Source organism: Dermacentor albipictus, unplaced genomic scaffold, assembly GCF_038994185.2.
Source record: "Dermacentor albipictus isolate Rhodes 1998 colony unplaced genomic scaffold, USDA_Dalb.pri_finalv2 scaffold_119, whole genome shotgun sequence".
Lineage (NCBI taxonomy): Eukaryota > Metazoa > Arthropoda > Arachnida > Ixodida > Ixodidae > Dermacentor > Dermacentor albipictus.
The window spans coordinates 21594-46545 of record NW_027225673.1 but is presented as its reverse complement, the minus strand read 5'-3'; the positions used below and the strand labels follow the sequence as shown (position 1 = coordinate 46545).

The 24952-nt window shown below is 44.6% G+C and overlaps 1 long non-coding RNA gene across 1 annotated transcript; it reads right to left on the bottom strand.

Moving 5' to 3' along the window:
• Positions 1-16960: 16960 nt before the first annotated feature.
• On the bottom strand, positions 16961-24363 carry LOC139053416 (uncharacterized). Its single transcript, XR_011510465.1, has 4 exons — positions 23926-24363; positions 22828-22932; positions 19983-20127; positions 16961-17065 (listed from the first exon to the last, which is right to left on the bottom strand). It is a non-coding gene; the product is annotated as an uncharacterized lncRNA (long non-coding RNA).
• Positions 24364-24952: the final 589 nt, after the last annotated feature.

The window sequence follows — 24952 nt, the reverse complement described above, 5'->3', positions numbered from 1 at the left end:
TGGAGAGAGTTATTACATGCTTCAGTGGCGTGTTCAAGGGCACTGCATTTTGCACATGTTTGGCGGCCCCGGCAGCTCTGCGAACTGTGGCCGAAACGCTGGCATTTGAAGCATCTTAGGGGATTTGGCACATATGGTCTGACGCGGAGCTTGATGTACCCGGCCTCGATTGACTCGGGCAGGACACTTGAATTGAAGGTGAGTATTAGGTGTTTGGTCGCAAGTTCTTTTCCGTCTCGCCTCATCTTGATTCTTTTGACGTTTATGACATTCTGTTCGCTGAAGCCCTCCAAGAGCTCAGCCTCAGTGAGCTCTAGCAAATCATCGTCAGAGACAACGCCGCGGGAGGTATTCATCGTGCGGTGCGGGGTTACTACTACTTGGGTCTCCCCAAATGATACCAGTTTAGGAAGTTTCTCAAATTGTTTTAGGTCGCGGAGCTCCAAGAGGAGGTCACCGCTAGCCATCCTTGACACCTTATATCCTGGGCCAAAAACTTCGGTAAGAGACTTAGATACAAGGAACGGGGAGATTGTTCGCACTTGCTTAGCTGGTTTTTCTGCGTGGATCACATGAAAACGGGGAAAATTGTGGACTTGACGTCCGAAAAACTGAAAAACTTCTTCGGTGCGCCCTCGTTTCTGAGGGCGATCAGGTAGTTTAGGAAAAGCATGTTCCATAAGTAATATTGGGTTTTCGGCCGCGATGCCGACCACCCACCATGGAGCCCAACAGGGGGACGTGACAGGAGTTCCTGCTAGAGGAACCCTGCCAACGCCAGCCGTACATCGCTGCTATAACCAAATACAGCATAACCAAGGCTGGCTAGCTACACAAGGTTAACCCTTGCCGCCGGGAAACTAGGAAGTGAGGAGAAGTGATGAGAAGACAGGAAAGATGAAAAAGGCGAGAGAGAAAGACGAAGATTGGAGAGGAGGACAGGAAAAGGCGACTGCCGATTTCCCCCGGGTGGGTCAGTCCGGGGGTGCCGTCTACGTGAAGCCGAGGCCAAAGGGGTGTGTTGCCGCCGCCGAGGGGCCGTAAAGGTCCAACACATGGCATTGGCTCAACCCCCAGGATCCCCTTTTCCCCGGACACGGCTAAGCCGCGCACGGCTACGCGCAGGAGGGTCCAACCCTCGTGTGCTCGGGTACGTGGTGGCGCAACACACCAAACGCCTGCTGACGCAGACGCCCCTGCGGGGAGACGCCAGCCATGCATCGCCGCTATAACCTAATATATATATACCCAAGGCAGGATATATTACACACGGTTAACCCTTGCCGCCAGGAAATACGGAAGTAATAAGAAGTGAAGAGAAGACAGGAAAGATGTAAAAGTAGGAGATAAAGACGAAGATTCGAGAGGAAGAGATAGGAAGAGGCGACTGCCGATTTCCCCCGGGTGGGTCAGTCCGTGGGTGCCGTCTACGTGAAGCCGAGGCCAAAGGGGTGTGTTGCCGCCGCCGAGGGGCCGTAAAGGTCCAAACACCCGGCATTGGCTCAACCCCCAGGATCCCCTTTTCCCCGGACACGGCTAAGCCGCGCACGGCTACACGCGGGGGGTCCAACCCTCGTGTGCTCGGGTCCGTGGTGTCGCCACACACCAAACGCCTGCTGACGCAGACGCCCCTGCGGGGTTTCCTGTTCTAGTCGTACGAGATGGTCAATGGTGGAGCAACCCTTTTTGTATCCGCACTGGTGCATATCTATTAGGCGTCTTGTTTCAAGAATAAATGTGAGTCTTGTGTTTATGATGCTCTCATAGGATTTAGCTAGACAGCTTGTTAACGCAATGGGTCTATAGCTACTAGGGGATGTAGCGGGTTTACCAGATTTTAGAAAGGGCACTACTATCGCATTTTTCCAATCTGTGGGCATTACCCCAGACTCCCATATCATATTGAAAAATTTAAGAAGTTTCCCTACCGATTTCTGAGGTAAGTGTGCCAGCATTGTGTAGTGGACACGGTCAGGACCTGTTGTCGTTTTTTTACCGGCAGAGAGAACTCTGTTCAATTCATGTATTGTGAGGGGGTTATTATACATTTCAGCTGAAGCCCCAATGGTGGGCAGTCTCTGCTTTTCCGCCGACTCTTTATATTTTAAGAATGAATTTGAATAGTTTGCCGAGCTGGAAATGTTGTAAAAGTGTTCACCTAATGAGTTGGCCTGGTCCTGTAGTGTTGTATGTGTGCCTGGGCATTTAAGTAGTGGTATTGTGTAAGATGAGTACTCTCCTCTAAATTTCCTCACCTGGTCCCACATTCGTTTTGATGTTACCGTACTATTAATTGAAGAGATGTATTTCTGCCATGATGATTTTTCAGCATGTCTGCGAATGAACCGTGCTTTGGCTTTCGCTTGTTTGAAGGTTGATGATGATGATGATGTGTGGTTTTTTGTGGCGCAAGGGCCAGGTTTGGCCAAAGAGCGCCATGACAAGTGGTAATGTTGACGATGTATTATGGAAGATGTGACTTGGCTGTAAAGTGGCCTAAAAATATTCGCTGTAAAGTGCGTAAAATTAACTTGTTATAAAATTATGGCGATGACAGATGACGAATACTATGAACACTAAAATCCATCGTGAAAGAATGATGCAGAATAGAAAATATATGAGATGGTAAAAATTGCCTGGAGCACTGGTTGCTATAGGTGGGGTACCTTCGCAGGATTCCCCAGGCCTTATTTTGTGCTTTTTTAGCGTCGGTGTACTCCTTCGTCCACCAGGGGTTTAGCTTTTTGTGCACAATACCCGATGACTGGGGTATGGCCTTTTCTGCCGCACAGATTATAACCTCAGTGATTTTTTTATTAAGTTTGTCAATACTTAGCTCTGGGGAAAAGACATCTTCTAGTATCGCGTTCTCCATAAAGACCGGCCAGTCCGCGAGCTGTAATTTCCATCTACGTGGTCTAGTTACTAGGGTTTTTGGTGATGATAGGAGTTTGATGACTGCGGGTAAGTGGTCGCTGCCATATGACGTGTCGAGAGCTTCCCATTTAAGATCAGTAAAAAGAGATGGTGAGCAAAATGCTAAATCTAAACAGCTAAAACTGCGGGCAGTTGGTGAAAAGTACGTTGGGGCACCTGAATTTAAAAGGCAGATATCATTGGATAAGATAAAATCTTCAACCAGCTGTCCTCTTTGGTCAGTTTTGGCACTGCCCCAAAGAGTGCAATGAGCATTAAAATCCCCTACTAAAACAAATGGTTCCGGTAATTGATCTGTTAAATTTTCTAATTGTTTAGTAGTGAAGTGGGTGTGGGGTGGTATATAGAGTGAGCAAATGGTGATGGTTTTGTAAGACAGGATGGTGACAGCTACGGCTTCTAAAGATGTATTCAATTGGACGTTTCGGGTAGGAGTGCTGCCCTGCACAACTATAGCCACTCCGCCTGACAAACGGGTGGAACAATCGCGGTCCTTTCGGACAACGGTGAAACCTTTGAGAATTTGACTATTTTTTGGACCGAGATTTGTTTCCTGAAGACATACGGCAACTGGTGAAAAGATGTTGATGATGTCTTTGATGTCACCTAGGTTGTGCATGAGACCTCTACAATTATAATGAATAGTTTAGTTTAGTTTAGTTTGGGTTTAATGGCACAAAAGCAACTAAGGCCATGCTGCGCCAGACACAAGACAAAATGAAATGCAACGTTAGAATAGGTAAACCTGTATTATGTTATAGTTGGTGTAAATAACCACTTTTTTCTAAAAAGTCGAACAAGTTAGCAAATGGCACTACGGGGTCGTCTGCTAGTAATAGGGCAGGGTGTAATGGAGTGTGCAAATTATATAGGCTGTGGAAAAACCTCCGTCTCAGTATGTCGATGTGTGGACATTTTATTAGGATGTGTATGACTGTGAGAGGTTCAAGGCATTTTTCGCATGTTGGCGGGTTTTCTTTTCGGAGGAGGAAATTGTGCGTCAAATGTGTGTGTCCAATTCGCAGTCGAGACAAGATCACCTCGTAGAACCGTTGTTGGTGACTGCATGATTTCCACTCGCTTATTACAGGTTTAATAAGATGCAGCTTGTTTTCTGTACAATGGTCCCATTCGTGTTGCCACTTTGACGTTAAGGCCTTCCTGATGGCACGGATACTATCTTTATATTGAAGTGCTGTGCTTATTATGTCTTTGTGCGCTGCCATTGAAGCGCATCTATCCGCCGCTTCGTTGCCCGGTATACCAACATGACTTGGTACCCAACAAAACCTAATTGACCTGCCGTATTTGTTTATTGTTATCATGTTTAAGATATCCCCTATGAGGGGTTCACATTCGGATTTCAGGTGAAGAGCCTTCAGCGTGCTTAACGAGTCAGTGTATATGATTGTGTTTTCGTATTTTTCAGCGATGATCTTTTTCACCACAGTCCATAATGCATAGACTTCAGCTGTGTAGACAGAGGCGTGCTTTGGCAAACGAATACTTACTTCCCAATGTTCTGTTACAGCCCCCACACCCACGTGTTCTTTTGTTTTAGAGCCATCAGTGTAAAATTCGGTGTAATTTTCATATTTGTCCTGTAGAAAGCGGAATTCTTGGATAATGTGTTCGTGTGGGGTGTCGTTTTTCTTTAAATGTGTCAATGTCCAATCACATACCTGTGCGAAAACGTGCCACGGTGGCAAACGCTGTGGTTTTCTCGCTACCTGAAGGACTTCGCGAGGAATGTTATAATCCCGAATATATTCCTCATATCGTAGGACAAGTGGCTTAATCGTGTTTGGCTTGTTTGTATAGTGTAAACGTGAGTTACACTGTGTGACAATGTTGAAACATATATGTTGTGGTGAGGACTGGATTCTGAGTACGTAAGAGAGAGTTAGTAGTACTCTACGCTGCTGTAGAGGAGGTTCATTACAGTCAACATACAAACTCTGGACAGGCGATGTTCTGTAAGCGCCACTTGCCAGTCGCAGTCCAAGGTTGTGAACTGGATCAAGTCGACGGACGTAGGACTGTCTAGCTGAACCGTATACAATGCTGCCATAATCTAATATGCTGCGCACCAAAGTACGGTAGATGCGTAGCAGGCATTCACGGTCAGAGCCCCAGCGCTTCCGGGACAGGACTTTGAGGACGTTAAGTGCATTGTTTGCTTTAATTTTAAGGCTCTTTATGTGTGCCAGGAAGTTTAACTTTTTATCAAACAGAACACCCAGAAACTTGTGTTCTTGTTTTACTGGTAATGTGGCTTGTTGTAGCTTAAGGGTGGGTTCTGGTTGTAGGCCTCTTTTTTGTGTAAATACAACACTAATGGTTTTTTCACTTGAGAAACGAAAACCATTTTCACACGCCCACTGTGTTAGTTTGTTTAATGTAATTTGAATTTGCCGCTCGCAGGAATTTAGGTTGGATGCGCGACACGCTATTTGTAGATCATCCACATATAATGAATGCATTATAGAGGATGGGATTACCTTATTGACCGAGTTCATTTTCACCACAAACAATGTTGTGCTTAATACGCATCCTTGTGGCACACCATTTTCCTGGGTGAATACACGTGACAGCGCCGTTCCTAAACGTACCTGGAAAGTTCGGTCTGACATGAAATCGGCTAGACATTTAAGCATTCTACCTCGGATTCCTAAATCTGCCAAGTCCTTTAATATACCAAACCTCCATGTTGTGTCATACGCCTTTTCTAAGTCAAAGAAAACAGTGAGACAATGTTGTTTATGTAGAAAGGCAGCACGTATCTCGTCTTCTAGCCGGACTATGTGATCTGTTGTGGAGCAACCTTTCTTGTATCCACACTGATGGTTATCAAGCATGTTCTCTGTGTCAAGGACGTATGTTAATCTTATGTTGATGATGGTTTCATAGGACTTTGCCAGGCAACTTGTGAGTGCTATCGGTCTATAGCTGGTTGCTGTTGTAGGAGCTTTTCCAGCTTTCAAGAAAGGGATAATGATGGCTTTCTTCCACTCTTTTGGCAATTTTCCCGTTTCCCAGATTTTATTAAAAAAACGAAGCAAGGTTTCAACTGCTTTAGGAGATAAATGAGCGAGCATCGCGTAGTATACTCTGTCGGGACCAGGTGCTGTTTTTTTGCCAGTAGTAAGCACTCTATTGAGTTCTGGAAGTGTTAAAGCGGCATTATACTGGGTTTCTGAACTTCCTGTGGTCGGAAGCTTTAGTTTTTCTGCTAGCTGTTTATGTTTTAGAAATTCTGCAGAGTAGTTTACTGAGCTTGATATATCATGAAAGTGCTGCCCTAATATGTCTGCTTGTTCTACTAAATTTGTTTGCGTGTCTCGGGGTGAAAGTATGGGTATTGTGTAAGGAGCGTAGTCGCCTCTGAACTTACGAACCTGATCCCACATCCTTTTGGAAGTTATCGAACTATTTATTGAGGAGACATAATTTTTCCAGGACTGTCTTTCGGCTTGTCTGCGTGTGTACCTGGCTTTCGCTTTTGCTTTTTTGAATGAGTGTAGATTATCTTGTGTTGGATATCGCCTAAAGATACCCCACGCTTTGTTTTGTAGTTTTTTGTTTGCGTACATTCCTTCGTCCACCAAGGTTTTAGGTTTTTTCTTAAGAAGCCAGACGACTGTGGGATTGTTTCTGCTGCGGCAGCAAGTATACAGGCGGTGATCTTATCATTCATTTCATCTATGCTTAGCTCATCTCGTATGTTGTCCAGACTGGCCTTTTCAGTAAAGAGAGGCCAGTCTGCCAGATGGAGTTTCCAGCGGGGTGGCCTCAGTGGGATGGTGGGAGAAAGAGATGTTCTTTTAATGACAGCAGGCATATGGTCACTACCGTAAGGGTTATCAATAACACTCCACTGAATATCTCCAAAAAGAGAGGGAGAGCACAGTGCCAGATCTAGGTAACTCATTGTTCCTGTGCTTGGGCAGTAGTAAGTTGCCGCACCGGTGTTTAAAAGGCATATGTCGTTTGTTAGGATAAAATCTTCAAGTGTTTGACCCCTGGTGTCAGTTGTTTTGCTACCCCATAACGTGTTATGTGAATTAAAATCACCGCCTATTAAAAATGGTTCAGGTAGCTGGTTTAAAATTAACTCTAGGTCTCTTACGGTAAAATGTGAATGCGGCGGAATGTATACTGAACAAATGGTGATGGTTTTGTGAGCTAAAACGGTGACAGCAACGGCTTCTATATGAGTGTTAATGGGAACTTCTCTGGCTGCTATACCACCTGGAAGAACTATGGCTACACCACCCGACAGCCGGTTCGCCTGAGTACGGTCGCGCCGTACCACAGTGAAACCCTTTAAAATGTTTTTGTGTTTATCGCCTAGGTTGGTTTCCTGTAAGCACAGGGCCACAGGAGAGAAGTTTATCAACAGGCCTTTTATGTCACCTAAGTTATGTAAGAGACCTCTACAGTTCCAATGGATCATAAAAGCCATTATAAAATTGAAAGGTAAAAAATGATATTAACGAGTGAATGAGAGATAAGAAAGATGCTAGGTGACATGTATCAGAAGAAGGCAGATACAACAGAGCGATAACCCTTAGGTTATCGCCTTCTTATTTAGAGTTGTTATTGGGATTCTGTCCCTCTTTCCGCGCTCGAGAGAGCGCTTGTCCTTTGGTGTCGAGGACACCGGGGTTTTTGTTTCCACCTCCATTGCTCTCTCTGAGGCGCTGGAGGACCGAGAGTTTGGCGCCGAGACACGTGTCTCGGGTCTTCGAGTGCGCTTGATCTTAGGGCCCTGCGGGACTGCTGTCTGCAGGGCCGTTGAAGAGGGCGGAGCAGTACTGACTGCTTCCACCACGGGGGCCGGAGGAGTCACTGCGGCACCACTGCGCGTGGGCTCGGAGGACTCCGGAGGCCTCTGTGACGCTGCCCCCGCCTGCGTCACATCGGCATAACTGCGTCGCGAAAGGTACGACAGTCGTTTCCTGGCTTCGAAGAACGAGATTTTTTCTTTAACAGTTAGTGCAATGACTTCTTTTTCTTTTTTCCAGCAAGGGCAGGACCGCGAATAAGCTGGGTGATCTCCCTTGCAGTTAACACAATGTGGCGAAGAAGTGCAATTCTCTGTTTGATGATCATTTGAGCTGCATTTAGCACAGGTTGTTTGGCCTCGGCATGCATGTGAAGCATGTCCGAACCTTTGACACTTGAAACACCGTCTTGGGTTCGGGATATATGGTCTGACGTTTACTTTTACGTATCCTGCATCCAGAGAGGTAGGCATTACGCTTGTACCAAATGTAAGTATGACATGTTTGGTGGGGATTTCTTGGTCGTTTCTACGGATTACTATTCTTTGCACCTTTGTCACATTTTGTTCCTGGAAACCTTCCAGCAGTTCCTCGTCACTTAAGCCAATAAAGTCTTCTTCAGATATTACTCCCCTGCTTGTATTAAGTGTTTTGTGCGCTGAAACAGTCACTGTCGCGTCGCCAATACTGGTAAGTTCAGAGAGCTTATCTGCTTGATCTTTGTTATTCAGTTCTAGGAGGAGGTCCCCGCTAGACATTTTGGATGCTTTGTATGTTGGTCCGATTTTCTCTTTCAGACACTTCGCTACCAGGAAAGGAGAGAGTTTCCATACCGGAATGTTGCTTTCACTATGCACTACATAGTACTTTGGAAATGTTGGGGCGTTGCTTTTAAAGGAAAATTGAAAGGGTACTTCGGTGCGGCATCTCTTCAGACGCCGATCATAAACAATAGAGGCTTGCGCTGCCATAGGAAAAAGTGTATGTTCGGCAACAGCGCCGACCGCCCACCACGGAGCCCAACGAGGGGACGCGGCACAGCTTGTGTACAAGCCTGCACGACGCCAGCCGTACGCTATCACTATAACCCAATATGGTGTACCCAAGGTAGGATATCCACACAAGGTTAACCCTTGCCGCCGTGGAGAAAGGAAGTAAATGGAAGAGAGAAGAGGACAGGAAAGGTGTAAAGTGAGAGATAAAGACGAAGGTTTGAGAAGAGAGAGATAGGAAGAGGCGACTACCGATTTCCCCCGGGTGGGTCAGTCCGGGGGTGCCGTCTACGTGAAGCAGAGGCCAAAGAGGTGTGTTGCCTCCGCCGGGAAGCCCTAAAGGTCCGATCACCCGGCATCGGCTCAACCTCCAGGATCCCCCTTTCCCCGGACACGGCTAAGCCGCGCACGGCTACACGCGGGAGGGTCCAACCCTCGTGTGCTCGGGTCCGTGGTGTCGCAACACACCAAACGCCTGCTTGCGCAGACGCCCCTGCGGGGAATTATAATGAATAATAAAAGCCATCTTGAAATTGAAAGGTAAAACTGGCACTACGAAAAACTAAGAAGTGGGATTATAGGTGACATGGATAAAAACGCTAATACAAATGAGCGATAACCTTCAGGTTATCGATAACCTTTCTACCAAACGATACGTCGTTTGGTAGAAATCCACACGCGCGTTCTGCCAAAAGCACCATTTGCATGCATATCGTGTGGTTTTGCAGAAAACTGCATCCGCGTCTACCAAAAGTTGCATATGCATGCTTAAAACGCGTTTTGGCACAAATCCATGTGCGGGTGCTAAAAAGAGCAGCATTGGTATGCTTTTCACGTCGTTTGGTAGAAATCCACACGCGCGTTCTGCCAAAAGCTTCATTTGCTTGCATATCGTGTGGTTTTGCAGAAAACTGCATCCGCGTCTACCAAAAGTTGCATATGCATGCTTAAAACGCGTTTTGGCAGAAATCCATGTGCGGCTTGTAAAAAGAGCAGCATTGGCATGCTTTTCACGTTGTTTGGTAGAAATCCACACGCGCGTTCTGCCAAAAGCACCATTTGCATGCATATCTTGTGGTTTTGCAGAAAACTGCGTCCGCGTCTACCAAAATATACATGTGCTTGCTTAAAACGGGTTTTGGCACAAATCCATGTGCAGGTGCTAAAAAGAGCAGCATCGGCATACTTTTCACGTCGTTTGGTAGAAATCCACACGCGCGTTCTGCCAAAAGCACCATTTGCAAGCATATCATGTGGTTTTGCAGAAAACTGCATCCGCGTCTACCAAAAGTTGCATATGCATGCTTAAAACGCGTTTTGGCACAAATCCATGTGCGGGTGCTAAAAAGAGCAGCATTGGTATGCTTCTCACGTCGTTTGGTAGAAATCCACACGCGCGTTCTGCCAAAAGCACCATTTGCATGCATATCGTGTGGTTTTGCAGAAAACTGCATCCGCGTCTACCAAAAGTTGCATATGCATGCTTAAAACGCGTTTTGGCACAAATCCATGTGCGGGTGCTAAAAAGAGCAGCATTGGTATGCTTCTCACGTCGTTTGGTAGAAATCCGCATGCGCGTTCTGCCAAAAGCACCATTTGCATGCATATCGTGTGCTTTTGCAGAAAACTGCATCCGCGTCTACCAAAAAGTGCATGTGCTTGCTTAAAACGCGTTTTGGCACAAATCCATGTGCGGGTGCTAAAAAGAGCAGCATTGGTATGCTTCTCACGTCGTTTGGTAGAAATCCACACGCGCGTTCTGCCAAAAGCACCATTTGCGTGCATATCGTGTGCGTTTGCAGAAAACTGCATCCGCGTCTACCAAAAGTTGCATATGCCTGCTTAAAACGCGTTTTGGCACAAATCCATGTGCTGGTTCTAAAAAGACCAGCATTGGCATGCTTTTCACGTCATTTGGTAGAAATCCACACGAGCGTTCTGCCAAAAGCACCATTTGCATGAATATCGTGGGGTTTTGCAGAAAACTGCATCCGCATCTACCAAAAAGTGCATGTGCTTGCTTAAAACGCGTTTTGGCACAAATCCATGAGCGGGTTCTAAAAAGAGCAGCATTGGCATGCTTTTCACGTCGTTTGGTAGAAATCCACGCGCGCGTTCTGCCAAAAGCACCATTTGCGTGCATATCGTGTGCTTTTGCAGAAAACTGCATCCGCGTCTACCAAAAAGTGCATGTGCTTGCTTAAAACGCGTTTTGGCACAAATCCATGTGCGGGTGCTAAAAAGAGCAGCATTGGTATGCTTCTCACGTCGTTTGGTAGAAATCCACACGCGCGTTCTGCCAAAAGCACCATTTGCGTGCATATCGTGTGCGTTTGCAGAAAACTGCATCCGCGTCTACCAAAAGTTGCATATGCCTGCTTAAAACGCGTTTTGGCACAAATCCATGTGCTGGTTCTAAAAAGACCAGCATTGGCATGCTTTTCACGTCATTTGGTAGAAATCCACACGAGCGTTCTGCCAAAAGCACCATTTGCATGAATATCGTGGGGTTTTGCAGAAAACTGCATCCGCATCTACCAAAAAGTGCATGTGCTTGCTTAAAACGCGTTTTGGCACAAATCCATGTGCGGGTGCTAAAAAAAGCAGCATTGGCATGCTTTTCACGTCGTTTGGTAGAAATCCACACGCGCGTTCTGCCAAAAGCACCATTTGCATGCATATCGTGTGGTTTTGCAGAAAACTGCATCCGTGTGTACCTAAAGATGCATATGCATGCTTAAAACGCGTTTTGGCACAAATCCATGTGCGGGTGCTAAAAACAGCAGCATTGGCATGCTTTTCACGTCGTTTGGTAGAAATCCACACGCGCGTAGTGCCAAAAGCACCATTTGCATGCATATCGTGGGGTTTTGCAGAAAACTGCATCCGCGTCTACCAAAAGTTGCATATGAATGCTTAACACGCGTTTTGGCACAAATCCATGTGCGGGTTCTAAAAAGAACAGCATTGGCATGCTTTTCACGTCGTTTGGTAGAAATCCACACAGCGTTCTGCCAAAAGCACTATTTGCATGCATATCGTGTGGTTTTGCAGACAACTGCATCCGCGTCTACCAAAAGATGCATATGCATGGTTAAAACGCGTTTTGGCACAAATCCACGTGCGGGTTCTAAACAGAGCAGCATTGGCATGCTTTTCACGTCGTTTGGTAGAAATCCACACGCCCGTTCTGCCAAAAGCACCATTTGCATGCATATCGTGTGGTTTTGCAGAAAACTGCATCCGCGTCTACCAAAACTTGCATATGCATGCTTAAAACGCGTTTTGGCACAAATCCATGTGCGGCTTCTAAAAAGAGCAGCATTGGCATGCTTCTCATGTCGTTTGGTAGAAATCCACACGCGCGTTCTGCCAAAAGCACCATTTGCATGCATATCGTGTGGTTTTGCAAAAAACTGCATCCGCATCTACCAAAAGATGCATATGCATGCTTAAAACGCGTTTTGGCTCAAATTCATGTGCGGGTGCTAAAAAGAGCAGCATTGGTATGCTTTTCACGTCGTTTGGTAGAAATCCACACGCGCGTTCTGCCAAAAGCTTCATTTGCTTGCATATCGTGTGGTTTTGCAGAAAACTGCATCCGCGTCTACCAAAAGTTGCATATGCATGCTTAAAACGCGTTTTGGCAGAAATCCATGTGCGGCTTGTAAAAAGAGCAGCATTGGCATGCTTTTCACGTCGTTTGGTAGAAATCCACACGCGCGTTCTGCCAAAAGCACCATTTGCATGCATATCTTGTGGTTTTGCAGAAAACTGCGTCCGCGTCTACCAAAATATGCATGTGCTTGCTTAAAACGCGTTTTGGCACAAATCCATGTGCAGGTGCTAAAAAGAGCAGCATCGGCATACTTTTCACGTCGTTTGGTAGAAATCCACACGCGCGTTCTACCAAAAGCACCATTTGCAAGCATATCATGTGGTTTTGCAGAAAACTGCATCCGCGTCTTCCAAAAGATGCATAAGCGTGGTTAAAACGCGTTTTGGCACAAATCCATGTGCGGGTTCTAAAAAGAGCAGCATTGGCATGCTTTTCACGTCGTTTGGTAGAAATCCACACGCGCGTTCTGCCAAAAGCACCATTTGCATGCATATCTTGTGGTTTTGCAGAAAACTGCGTCCGCGTCTACCAAAATATGCATGTGCTTGCTTAAAACGCGTTTTGGCACAAATCCATGTGCAGGTGCTAAAAAGAGCAGCATCGGCATACTTTTCACGTCGTTTGGTAGAAATCCACACGCGCGTTCTGCCAAAAGCACCATTTGCATGCATATCGTGTGGTTTTGCAGAAAACTGAATCCGCGTCTACCAAAAGTTGCATATGCATGCTTAAAACGCGTTTTGGCACAAATCCATGTGCGGGTGCTAAAAAGAGCAGCATTGGTATGCTTCTCACGTCGTTTGGTAGAAATCCACACGCGCGTTCTGCCAAAAGCACCATTTGCATGCATATCGTGTGGTTTTGCAGAAAACTGCATCCGCGTCTACCAAAAGATGCATATCCATGCTTAAAACGCGTTTTGGCACAAATCTATGTGCGGGTGCTAAAAAGAGCAGCATTGGCATGCTTTTCACGTCGTTTGGTAGAAATCCACACGCGCGTTCTGCCAAAAGCACCATTTGCGTGCATATCGTGTGGTTTTGCAGAAAACTGCATCCGCGTCTATCAAAAGATGCATATGCATGCTTAAAACGCGTTTTGGCACAAATCCATGTGCGGGTTCTAAAAAGAGCAGCATTGGCATGCTTTTCACGTCGTTTGGTAGAAATCCACACGCGCGTTCTGCCAAAAGCACCATTTGCATGCATATCTTGTGGTTTTGCAGAAAACTGCGTCCGCGTCTACCAAAATATGCATGTGCTTGCTTAAAACGCGTTTTGGCACAAATCCATGTGCAGGTGCTAAAAAGAGCAGCATCGGCATACTTTTCACGTCGTTTGGTAGAAATCCACACGCGCGTTCTGCCAAAAGCACCATTTGCATGCATATCGTGTGGTTTTGCAGAAAACTGAATCCGCGTCTACCAAAAGTTGCATATGCATGCTTAAAACGCGTTTTGGCACAAATCCATGTGCGGGTGCTAAAAAGAGCAGCATTGGTATGCTTCTCACGTCGTTTGGTAGAAATCCACACGCGCGTTCTGCCTAAAGCACCATTTGCATGCATATCGTGTGGTTTTGCAGAAAACTGCATCCGCGTCTACCAAAAGATGCATATCCATGCTTAAAACGCGTTTTGGCACAAATCTATGTGCGGGTGCTAAAAAGAGCAGCATTGGCATGCTTTTCACGTCGTTTGGTAGAAATCCACACGCGCGTTCTGCCAAAAGCACCATTTGCGTGCATATCGTGTGGTTTTGCAGAAAACTGCATCCGCGTCTACCAAAAGATGCATATGCATGCTTAAAACGCGTTTTGGCACAAATCCATGTGCGGGTGCTAAAAAGAGCAGCATTGGCATGCTTTTCACGTCGTTTGGTAGAAATTCACACGTGCGTTCTGCCAAAAGCACCATTTGCATGCATATCGTGTGCTTTTGCAGAAAACTGCATCCGCGTCTACCAAAAGTTGCATATGCCTGCTTAAAACGCGTTTTGGCACAAATCCATGTGCTGGTTCTAAAAAGACCAGCATTGGCATGCTTTTCACATCGTTTGGTAGAAATCCACACGAGCGTTCTGCCAAAAGCACCATTTGCATGCATATCGTGGGGTTTTGCAGAAAACTGCATCCGCATCTACCAAAAAGTGCATGTGCTTGCTTAAAACGCGTTTTGGCACAAATCCATGTGCGGGTGCTAAAAAAAGCAGCATTGGCATGCTTTTCACGTCGTTTGGTAGAAATCCACACGCGCGTTCTGCCAAAAGCACCATTTGCATGCATATCGTGTGGTTTTGCAGAAAACTGCATCCGTGTGTACCTAAAGATGCATATGCATGCTTAAAACGCGTTTTGGCACAAATCCATGTGCGGGTGCTAAAAACAGCAGCATTGGCATGCTTTTCACGTCGTTTGGTAGAAATCCACACGCGCGTACTGCCAAAAGCACCATTTGCATGCATATCGTGTGGTTTTGCAGAAAACTGCATCCGCGTCTACCAAAAGTTGCATATGCATGCTTAACACGCGTTTTGGCACAAATCCATGTGCGGGTTCTAAAAAGAGCAGCATTGGCATGCTTTTCACGTCGTTTGGTAGAAATCCACACAGCGTTCTGCCAAAAGCACTATTTGCATGCATATCGTGTGGTTTTGCAGACAACTGCATCCGCGTCTACCAAAAGATGCATATGCATGGTTAAAACGCGTTTTGGCACAAATCCACGTGCGGGTTCTAAACAGAGCAGCATTGGCATGCTTTTCACGTCGTTTGGTAGAAATCCACACGCCCGTTCTGCCAAAAGCACCATTTGCATGCATATCGTGTGGTTTTGCAGAAAACTGCATCCGCGTCTACCAAAACTTGCATATGCATGCTTAAAACGCGTTTTGGCACAAATCCATGTGCGGCTTCTAAAAAGAGCAGCATTGGCATGCTTTTCATGTCGTTTGGTAGAAATCCACACGCGCGTTCTGCCAAAAGCACCATTTGCATGCATATCGTGTGGTTTTGCAAAAAACTGCATCCGCATCTACCAAAAGATGCATATGCATGCTTAAAACGCGTTTTGGCTCAAATCCATGTGCGGGTTCTAAAAAGAGCAGCATTGGCATGCTTTTCACGTCGTTTGGTAGAAATCCACACGCGCGTTCTGCCAAAAGCACCATTTGCATGCATATCGTGTGGTTTTGCAGAAAACTGCATCCGCGTCTACCAAAACTTGCATATGCATGCTTAAAACGCCTTTTGGCACAAATCCATGTGCGGCTTCTATAGAGAGCAGCATTGGCATGCTTTTCACGTCGTTTGGTAGAAATCCACACGCGCGTTCTGCCAAAAGCACCATTTGCATGCATATCGTGTGGTTTTGCAGAAAACTGCATCCGCGTCTACCAAAAGATGCATAAGCGTGGTTAAAACGCGTTTTGGCACAAATCCATGAGCGGGTTCTAAAAAGAGCAGCATTGGCATGCTTTTCATGTCGTTTGGTAGAAATCCACACGCGCGTTCTGCCAAAAGCACCATTTGCATGCATATCGTGTGGTTTTGCAGAAAACTGCATCCGCATCTACCAAAAGATGCATATGCATGCTTAAAACGCGTTTTGGCTCAAATCCATGTGCGGGTTCTAAAAAGAGCAGCATTGGCATGCTTTTCACGTCGTTTGGTAGAAATCCACACGTGTGTTCTGCCAAAAGCACCATTTGCATGCATATCGTGTGCTTTTGCAGAAAACTGCATCCGCGTCTACCAAAAGTTGCATCCCTACTAGAAAATCCTATTTGTTTTCAAACGGGTTTCATCAAATAGGGTTTTGGAACGGGACCCCGTTTGATCCTGTTCAGTCCTGACCTGTTTAAATCCCGTTTGCTCCTGTTTAAACCTGACCCGTTTAAATCCTGTTTAAACCTGACCCGTTTAAATCCTGTTTAATCCTGACCCGTTTAAATCCTGTTTAATCCTGACCCGTTTAATCCCGTCTTGTCTAACCAAGACCTGTTTGCCCCTGTTCAGACCTATTTTTTGCTACATTCATACCAGGTCCTTTCAGAATGGATTGATGTTGCTTAATATAATTTACTCTTTACACATATTTTGTGCACTTGTGTATTTGCGATCAGCATTGAAGAGAAGTAGATCTGCATTAGGTTTGCAACAAGAAGCCACTTTCATATGTAGGTTTGCCTGGTACATTGCTTGATACGAAGATGAACACAATTTTCGGCATAAATTGATTAGCACTACCAACACTGATGTGATACATTATGAACAAGTTTTGTATGACCCACGAGTACGTTCTCTATGTATGACCTACAAGAAAATGCACCCTGAAGAAGATTGTACCTCCTTTTCATATTTATACTACAAGTATGCAAATGTAATTCTTGCTAGTTTAGTATATGTTCGATTACTTGTACTCATCTTAATGCAGTGCTTCTTGCTGTAATGGTTTGTACACAAATCCACAGTAAAGTGTAATTTTGGGGTGAAGAATGTCAGGCAAAGTATTGGCATGTACTTGTAATTGAAAAAGACAAGTATACTTTACGTAGGTATTTCTGTACACCCACTTGAGCTTTCATTAAGCCTGAAGTCCTCCAGCCTAAATAAAAGCATGTCATAAATGTCTCAAGCACTGTTTATTGGACCTTCTAACGGTATTTCGATGCATCCAGTCTGCCGAGAGAAGACCGCTGGAGTGGGTTCCTTGGGTGAGAGCGAGCAGGGCACCTGAAAAAGTAAAGCCAATAATTTATCTTGACTCATGCAACAGGTTAGCACATAGGCAAATTTGCCTATGTTCTCACAGATAAGAAAGGTTCAGCATTCCGGTCATAGAAGATAACGAATACATCTTATTGAAAAATATGTGGTTTCATGCACTGCCTATGTTTCAAGGGAACATGGATTACTGTGGGAGAATAAGCTGTCATAATTAGCAGGCGATTGAAGCAAGTCTTATAGGAAAAAGATGGACACATCGTTTGATTAACAATAATTACTAGTATTGAAGCAACAGAATACAAACATGAAATACCTTTAAAAACAACACCAACAGGTTGAGATAATAAATTATTCAGAAACTAAACCCGTCTGCCAGCAAAATACCGTAGTGTACTGGCTTTGACATTGCGCTGCTCAGGCAGAGGGCATGGGATTGAATCCCAGCCACAATGGCTGCATTTAGATGGCAGGGAAATGCCAAAACCCCTATGTAAGGTTTATTGGGTACACGTTAAAGGAGACTAGGGATCCCGCCAACTTGAAGTTATAAAAACCGGGGTAAATTTCAAGATAAGTAAACTCACAAAAGTAGAAGGCCCTGGCCATGCGAAGACCATATAAAGCCTTTTAAGGTAGGTGCCAGCAGGCGCTAAATTTCTTGCAAAAGCGAAATATAGCAGAAGCGGTATTTTTCCGTAGATCACTTTTGCAAGGTATTTTACAATTTGACACCCGACATGTTGGGCATCTACGGGCAACAGCAATTCTGGCACAGATCATAGCAAACACTGTTGCACCTAGGTATACATAGACAAATAGGTATAGGTACAGTCGCCGACTGATTTTCCGGACATGATTACTCGGTCTGCTTCACGGCACCGCCATTCTCCCCATGGACCATAATATATAACAACTTCCGAAAATTCGGACGCCTTGCAACCTCTCGTCTGATTTTTCGGACACTCCTTGAGCCAACTTGATCGAGAGCACCATGCACCGACTCTCACCGTTGCATGGTTCTACTTGCTGAACGCCATTTTTGTTTTGAACGAAGCCTCCTTGGTGCCCCACGAAGTGGCGCTACTACAAATCCCTGCTCATCATCATCGTTTCTGCCTGGTTTGTAGCTACAGCAGTTCTGGTGTCAGCTTAGTATGCGATGCCAAGACAATCCAGCAGCTGATTTGTTTGTTTCTTCATGCACGATGCTGCAAGTAGGCCAGGTTTTTTGTTTGTGCAACTGATGTCGGCGTGACGATATTTGACGAAGCAAGATGGGCCAATTCATTTCACTAATATTTAGAATAGCTACCTGTAAGCACCACCTACCTTTCAACAACATTTGCAAAGCAAAAAACCTCATCCTGAAAATCTGCACACGAAGACATCGGTAGCATCATCAGCGTGGGGCCTCAAGATAATTCGGCAAGCCAAGAAATTACTGACAGCACGAGTGCAATCATGCCAACAGGAGAGAGAGAGAGGAAAGGGGAAAGGCAGGGAGGTTAACCAGAGAAAAAAAAAATCCGGTTGGCTACCTTACGCTGGGGAGAGAGGGGAGGGGGAGGTAAAGTGGAAACAAAGTAGAGATAAGGAAAGGAAGGACAACAGAAATCTGTGGCTGAATAATGCACCTTCTACCACTTTGCAGACAGTGCATTTTCGCAAGGCCCTAACTACGGCAGATCATTGTTAAGGAGTTCCCGAATGCACAACTCTGCCATTTTCCCGCTGACTCTAGGGAAGCACCTCTGCACAGTTGCAAGAAAAAAAGCTAGATGCCCCAAGAGAAATGAGCCCACTCAAGCCATGGAAGTTATGTTTACCTTGTCTTCTTACAACTACTCTAAACCTAGGACTGCTGTTTTGCACAAGGGAACAAACGTCAACATTGGTGCCTCGCCCAACACAAGTGGTCTGCGCCGTAGAAGGTGCCATCAGTCAGCCCACAGATGAGGCCCACACCAGTGCTGTCAGTGTGCTGTACAAATTGCAGAAGCACAGCCTACAAGCTTGTCTGCCTTAGTGTGATCGCAATAATGAACGAAAACCAACGAATCAAGTTTGTTTCGTGCTGAGAACAGTTGCCTCATGCTGGATTTTCCTACAATTCTTTCTAAGCACAGATAATGCTTCGTTTGTTGTGTAGGCATGTAAATAATGAAAAGGCCTGCATCACTATCTCTGAAAAAAATAATGTAAGAAAGCACGTACAGTACACAGGTGCAGTGTCTATCACATGCCATTTCGTGCAGTAGAGGCTACATCGGATAAACCGGCAAATGTATAAATGACTGGCAGCGTGACCACGCAAACTTGATGTGTGGGTCAGTCAGCAGTGGTAGTGCACTACTCTCGGTGCACATGCACCTATGTTTAAAAGCTGCTTGATCGTGACAAAATAAAAAGACAAAAGCGCTGGAGAGATATCTGAAACTTTTCTTATATGTATGATGAGGAACCTAGCACTAGCTCCCCATGCAGAGAATTACTAGACAGTGAGACTGCTTCTTATCATTGTAAAACAAATGTCACACTCACCATGTGATGCATCCTTTTCGTTTCTGTGCGAACAATATGTATTCAGTTCTATTCTCCCCCTTTCACCTTTTGCACAATATTACTGTGCGAGCTATAATACTGAACTGTTAGTAGCACTCTGTCCTGTTGCCTCCTTTCTTTCCTTGTGAATTATGTGCTAAATACGACTTTTTTTGGTGAAAGAGTGCTAGTTTAACGCATAAACTAGCGCCGTGGCACTTTGCAATAAAGGACTGTTATAATTCTCTAAAAATATGTCCATGCAGAACAGTGTCAAAAGAACACCTTAAAGAAAGAACATGAGTGTATCTATCATAAAGACCAATCCTTGTCTTTTTTCCTTAACCTAATTTTCAATACCGATATTGAAGTACAAGCTCACCATATTATATCACCTTGTCAATGAAGCAAGGCACAATGGCGCCCAACTGTCGCGGGACCAACTTGGATGTGGAGATCAGCGCAGATCAGCAACATAGCATGGTCTGCTTACACTTCTTCTCCAGGTCCAGCCATACCTATAGCAGCTATAAAACAAGTGAGCTTAGAATAACAAGCGAAACAATATAAAAAGTGGCAGTGAACAAAGCAACTTTCGTTAGGCATAAATAGGATCGCATGCTGACATTATGCACATAAGTAACTTCATTTTGAGCAAAAAAGCATCCAATTTAAGAAACATTATATGTATGAGCTATCTATGTGAGAAAGATTAATCGAACGCCCTCTATTTGCTACACCCCTCCCCTTATGCATGGATGTCTCCCTGACTGAGTGAGCTGGGCTGATCCCAGGTATAGTGTAAGTAAAGGGTGTCACTTGGTGAGCCAATCTCGATACCATTGCATGACTTGTACAATAATTTTAATGTGTATTGTAATGCTGGCCATCCTGCAGGCAGTGCAACATTATAGCACCCATAAGGCTAATGGTATTACCTGATAAGGTTAACTAATAAGTGTCCCCAGAAGCATAACTCGGCATGTATACTCGGAGGCCATTATTATAAGAGAAGCAATAGCAGAGGTGAAGCTTTATCCTGTGCCATATGCAAAATGGCCGAGCACGCCCAGCTTTTGGTTACATTCTCACTTGTGACCACTGCAACAGGCTGACTGACATGCGTAACCAGCAGTTTGTAGGACCACATTTTCATAACCTGCATTTTTTTTTACATCTGAAGAGATCAGCCTCAAGCTCCATGCTGCACTGCACTCGAGAAGCATTATAAACTGGCAACATTTAAATGCTATGCTGCATGGTTTGTTGCATGCTTTAGGAATTTACTTATTTATTGTACACATAGCTCATAGTCTCCAGTTGGAGTATTGCATGAGGTGGCAAGAAAACAAATTCTGAACTAACAAGGAGAACATTCAACAAAACAAGTCAGACCAAAGAAAAAAAATAACATACTCTCATAATGGGACTATGTATCTGGCAGCTAGCTTATAAAAAAGACAATTAGGAATGTTTTACTACTGGTAGCGCTTTAGGGAATGGAATGTAGAATTCCAAGCATCATAGACACCTTTCGTGGTTTTTTGTTTTGAAGTCCTATTCTCTGTACTATTATAGAAATGAATAGCCCCCTCCAAAATAAAACAAAGAAAACATGTAATGCACAGTAATGTAACACAATAATGTAATGCACAACAGTGAATACTTAGAAAAATGTAATTAAGAACATGGAGTCTATGTGGGCACAGATGTTAGATGTCTACATGAAAGCATAATAATAAAGGTGGGCAGAGCATTTATGCTATTGTCGGGCAACCTGCTGCAAGACATACAGGTAAAAGGATATGCATGCCTCACAACACAGTCCCTAAAAATATATGTCACAATACAGTGAGTAGGTATATCATGCTTATCTACAATAGCTCCTAATTATATTTATTTCAGAGGGGGCTACCTATGAACCTTGATCAAACTGAAGGTGGGCCAAATTCTAAATATACGATTCAAGTAGACAGAAAAGGGACGTTATGAATATGGCATCTACAGCAAAAGTGTTGTACATTATTGTTGTACATTATGTCATACCTGCCAACCTGTGAACATAATATTTTGTAAAAATGCTGCAGACACTAAATTCTTTGTTGGGGACATAACACACATTATTTTAAAGCTTGCTCTCAGCACCCCCATTGTTGCATACACACACACATTATTAATAAAGGGAAAATCGCACATCCACCCACTCGTAGCAATTGCTACAAAAGAAACCCATACGGATTCCTCGAAAGGAAAGCCTCATGGTTGAAAAAAAGAAACCGTCCAGGTCCGGGACTCAAACCCGGGACCACCGTCTTTCCGGGACAGCCGCTTTACAATCTAAGATAACCAGGCGGCTAGCAGATGGCCGGGCGAATTCGAATTTGTCGACAACATGAAGCAAAGGCAAGGGTGTGAAGTAATAGTTCTGTGGAAACGCGCAAGGTGTAGAGAGGTAATTAATAAAGGGGAAAAAAATATTATGTCAAACCCTTGCCTTTGCTTCGTGTTGTCAACTAATTTGACTTCGCCCTGCCATGTGCTAGCCACCTGGTTATCTCAGATGGTACAGTGGCTGCCTCGGAAAGGTGGCAGTCCCGGGTTCGAGTCCCGGACCAGGATGAATTTTTCTTCAACTGTGCGGCTTTCCTTTTGAGGAACACATACGGGTTTCCTTTGTAGCAAATGCTACGATGTCTGATTTTCCCTTTAATAATTACTTCTCTCCACCTCGTGTGTTTGCGCATAACTATTACGTCACACACACATTATCAACCATTATTTAACTTGTCGTGCAGCACAAAAAGCAGCAGCGAACTTGAAACCAGTAACTGACAGCTTTGTTTTTTCTTTAGATTACAGAGCTTTTACAGCGTGTTTGCTGCTGCCGCTTTACGCTGCTTCATGAATTTATCTGACCAAACTTCCCTAAAGCAAGTGCCCCTCTGATGTTCTCGTTAGAGATATTGCATCGCTAATAATAAACCATTACAAGTACCATTACAATTAATTTTTACGTGCATTTTAACAATGTCATGCCTTTAATCTCTCAACAGCTTTAAAATATCTTAACCAACACAACTTCATTGTCTTTCTAAAGTGACATCCATAAAATTGTAAAATGAGCCCACATTTGTAAACCCACGGAAAATTCAGGAGAGTTTCCAAACATGGATGATACCAACAAAATCTGCAGCTTGTGTAAGTGGCAGCAACTGCTTTGCACACACCTTGTCACAGCATGCACATCAGGTACTTTGCTGTGCTGTTGAGGCTGCAGAAGTGCCGCAGGTGCATATCTGGAGGTGCCTCTGGTTCACAAAATCTTGCCATCCCTAAACAATAATAAATGCTTAATTTATTGTAATCTCTGCTGAAACTGCAAACTTGTGATATAAAAAGATCACGTCATATTTTGAAAAAAGTCTCATACAACCAGTTACATGAAGCTGCAACTGGTTGTGCAAATATCTGACCGTAACATCACAGGCGGTTAAATAACACGTAAATCGAACTGTAGCAAACATGAATCTACTATGAAAAGGTTCACACAAACGTACAGCTGTATAACGTGAAATGTGAGTTGTACTATCAAAAAATTCCTTAGGACATGAAAAGCGTTCCAAAACCTAATTTGTTTATGCGGCGCAACAAAGCACTGCTCCCAAAGGACGATGCGCTCAAAATTTCAACAGACCACCTCTTTTTCTGGAGAGACAATACAGAAAAGAGAAAGATTTTTCGATTAAAAAGAAACATTGCTTTTGTAATTTCGGCTTCTCTGCAAGATCGGAACCCTTTACAAGTACACGAAAACACACAGGACACTAATACACGTCATCTGACGACACTCTATAAACAGACGAATTTCCATACAAGCTGAAAATCTGGCCATGCATCGACGAAGAAATCGGGTGCTATCTCGCGCAGCTGTTAGCTGTGAAGACGACACATCGACGTACTACTTCTGGAAATGCCTATACCAATTTCTCAATGAAAAATTATGTACACAAACAGTAACTTTCTTTGCTTGAATTTTTGTGCCCATTTAGATCAAAGAACCACCCGCGCTAGCGTGCTTCATAGGTGAAAGTAAATAAACCACAGATAGAGCTGTTGGTAACATGAATACGTTTTAGGGCAATTTCAATGGAACTTTTTGCTAAATGTGCACTGCGACATGAAGAACAACCATTTGAAAAGCACATTTATAATTCTTGCTGCTTTACTCATTCGGATTCGGTTGTTGTACGGATCTTGCGATACGTACAAGAACGCACACTTCACGAACCATAGACAGGAAGAATGCGCGCAAGCGCCGGACTTACCATTCTAGGCGTATTCGGAAAACGCTCCTTTTAGCGTCACAGGTGCCGCGGCATCGACTGAAACGGTCCTTCCGGCGCACACACTGTTGAATTGCGGATCAACTACAGGACGTAAGAGCACAATTTTCACCAAATTCTTCCGTACAGTGTGATACGATGCGAGAGTGCCAGAGGAGGAGATCCTTTTCGTGAGCCCGGAACAAAGAAAGTGGCGAAGGCTCATACCTTCGACATCGGCGCACCACACGAAGGATACTGCGGGCTACATTACGCGGTCCCAGGGGTTTTGTGATTCTCAATGAATACAAAATGCACCACAATTACTCTCGGCACAGCGTACACACGATTAAACAACTGCATCGGACGGCGTCAATGCAGCGCGCACTCACATGTAGCTAAGGCTGAAGACGGCAAAATAATATCACCTGTAACTTTACCGGCGCTACCTGTGCTGCCATCTGTAGGCCGCCACCGAAAGCGACCGTGCTTTCGGTGATGACGGCGTTGTATTTCGATGTTATGCGAGTCGTACAGCGTCTTGTACGACGTGTTTCAGCAACGCTGCTTTTAATAGAGAGGACGGCAATGTGCGTATACGCCGTATAGACGTCCCACCCACTTGAATAACACAACAGGAAATTTTCAGTCTGTCGTATTTTGGGACGTTGTGACTGTCGTTCTGTTCTCTGTAGTGGGACGTCTTGTAGTCGAAAATTGTGTAGCTTCTGATCAATATATTTGATTAAAAATTGACAGAGACCTCTTTAAGGATAAGAAAAATTATTAATACAAAAAAAAGAAAGTAGAAAAAAAAAAGCTTTCGCACAGGATTTGAACTGCGGACCTCACGATTACGAGGCAAGCATCTTACCACCGCACCACGCCAAACATGCCCGCACGTCGACTAGGCCAGCTATATAAATCTCTCTCTGGGTTGCTGTTTACATTTTAAAAGCCAAGATGCGCTTTCACTTCACCGGTCGCGTCAACTGCCGTATCTCTATATGCGCAAAAGTGTTGTTACCAT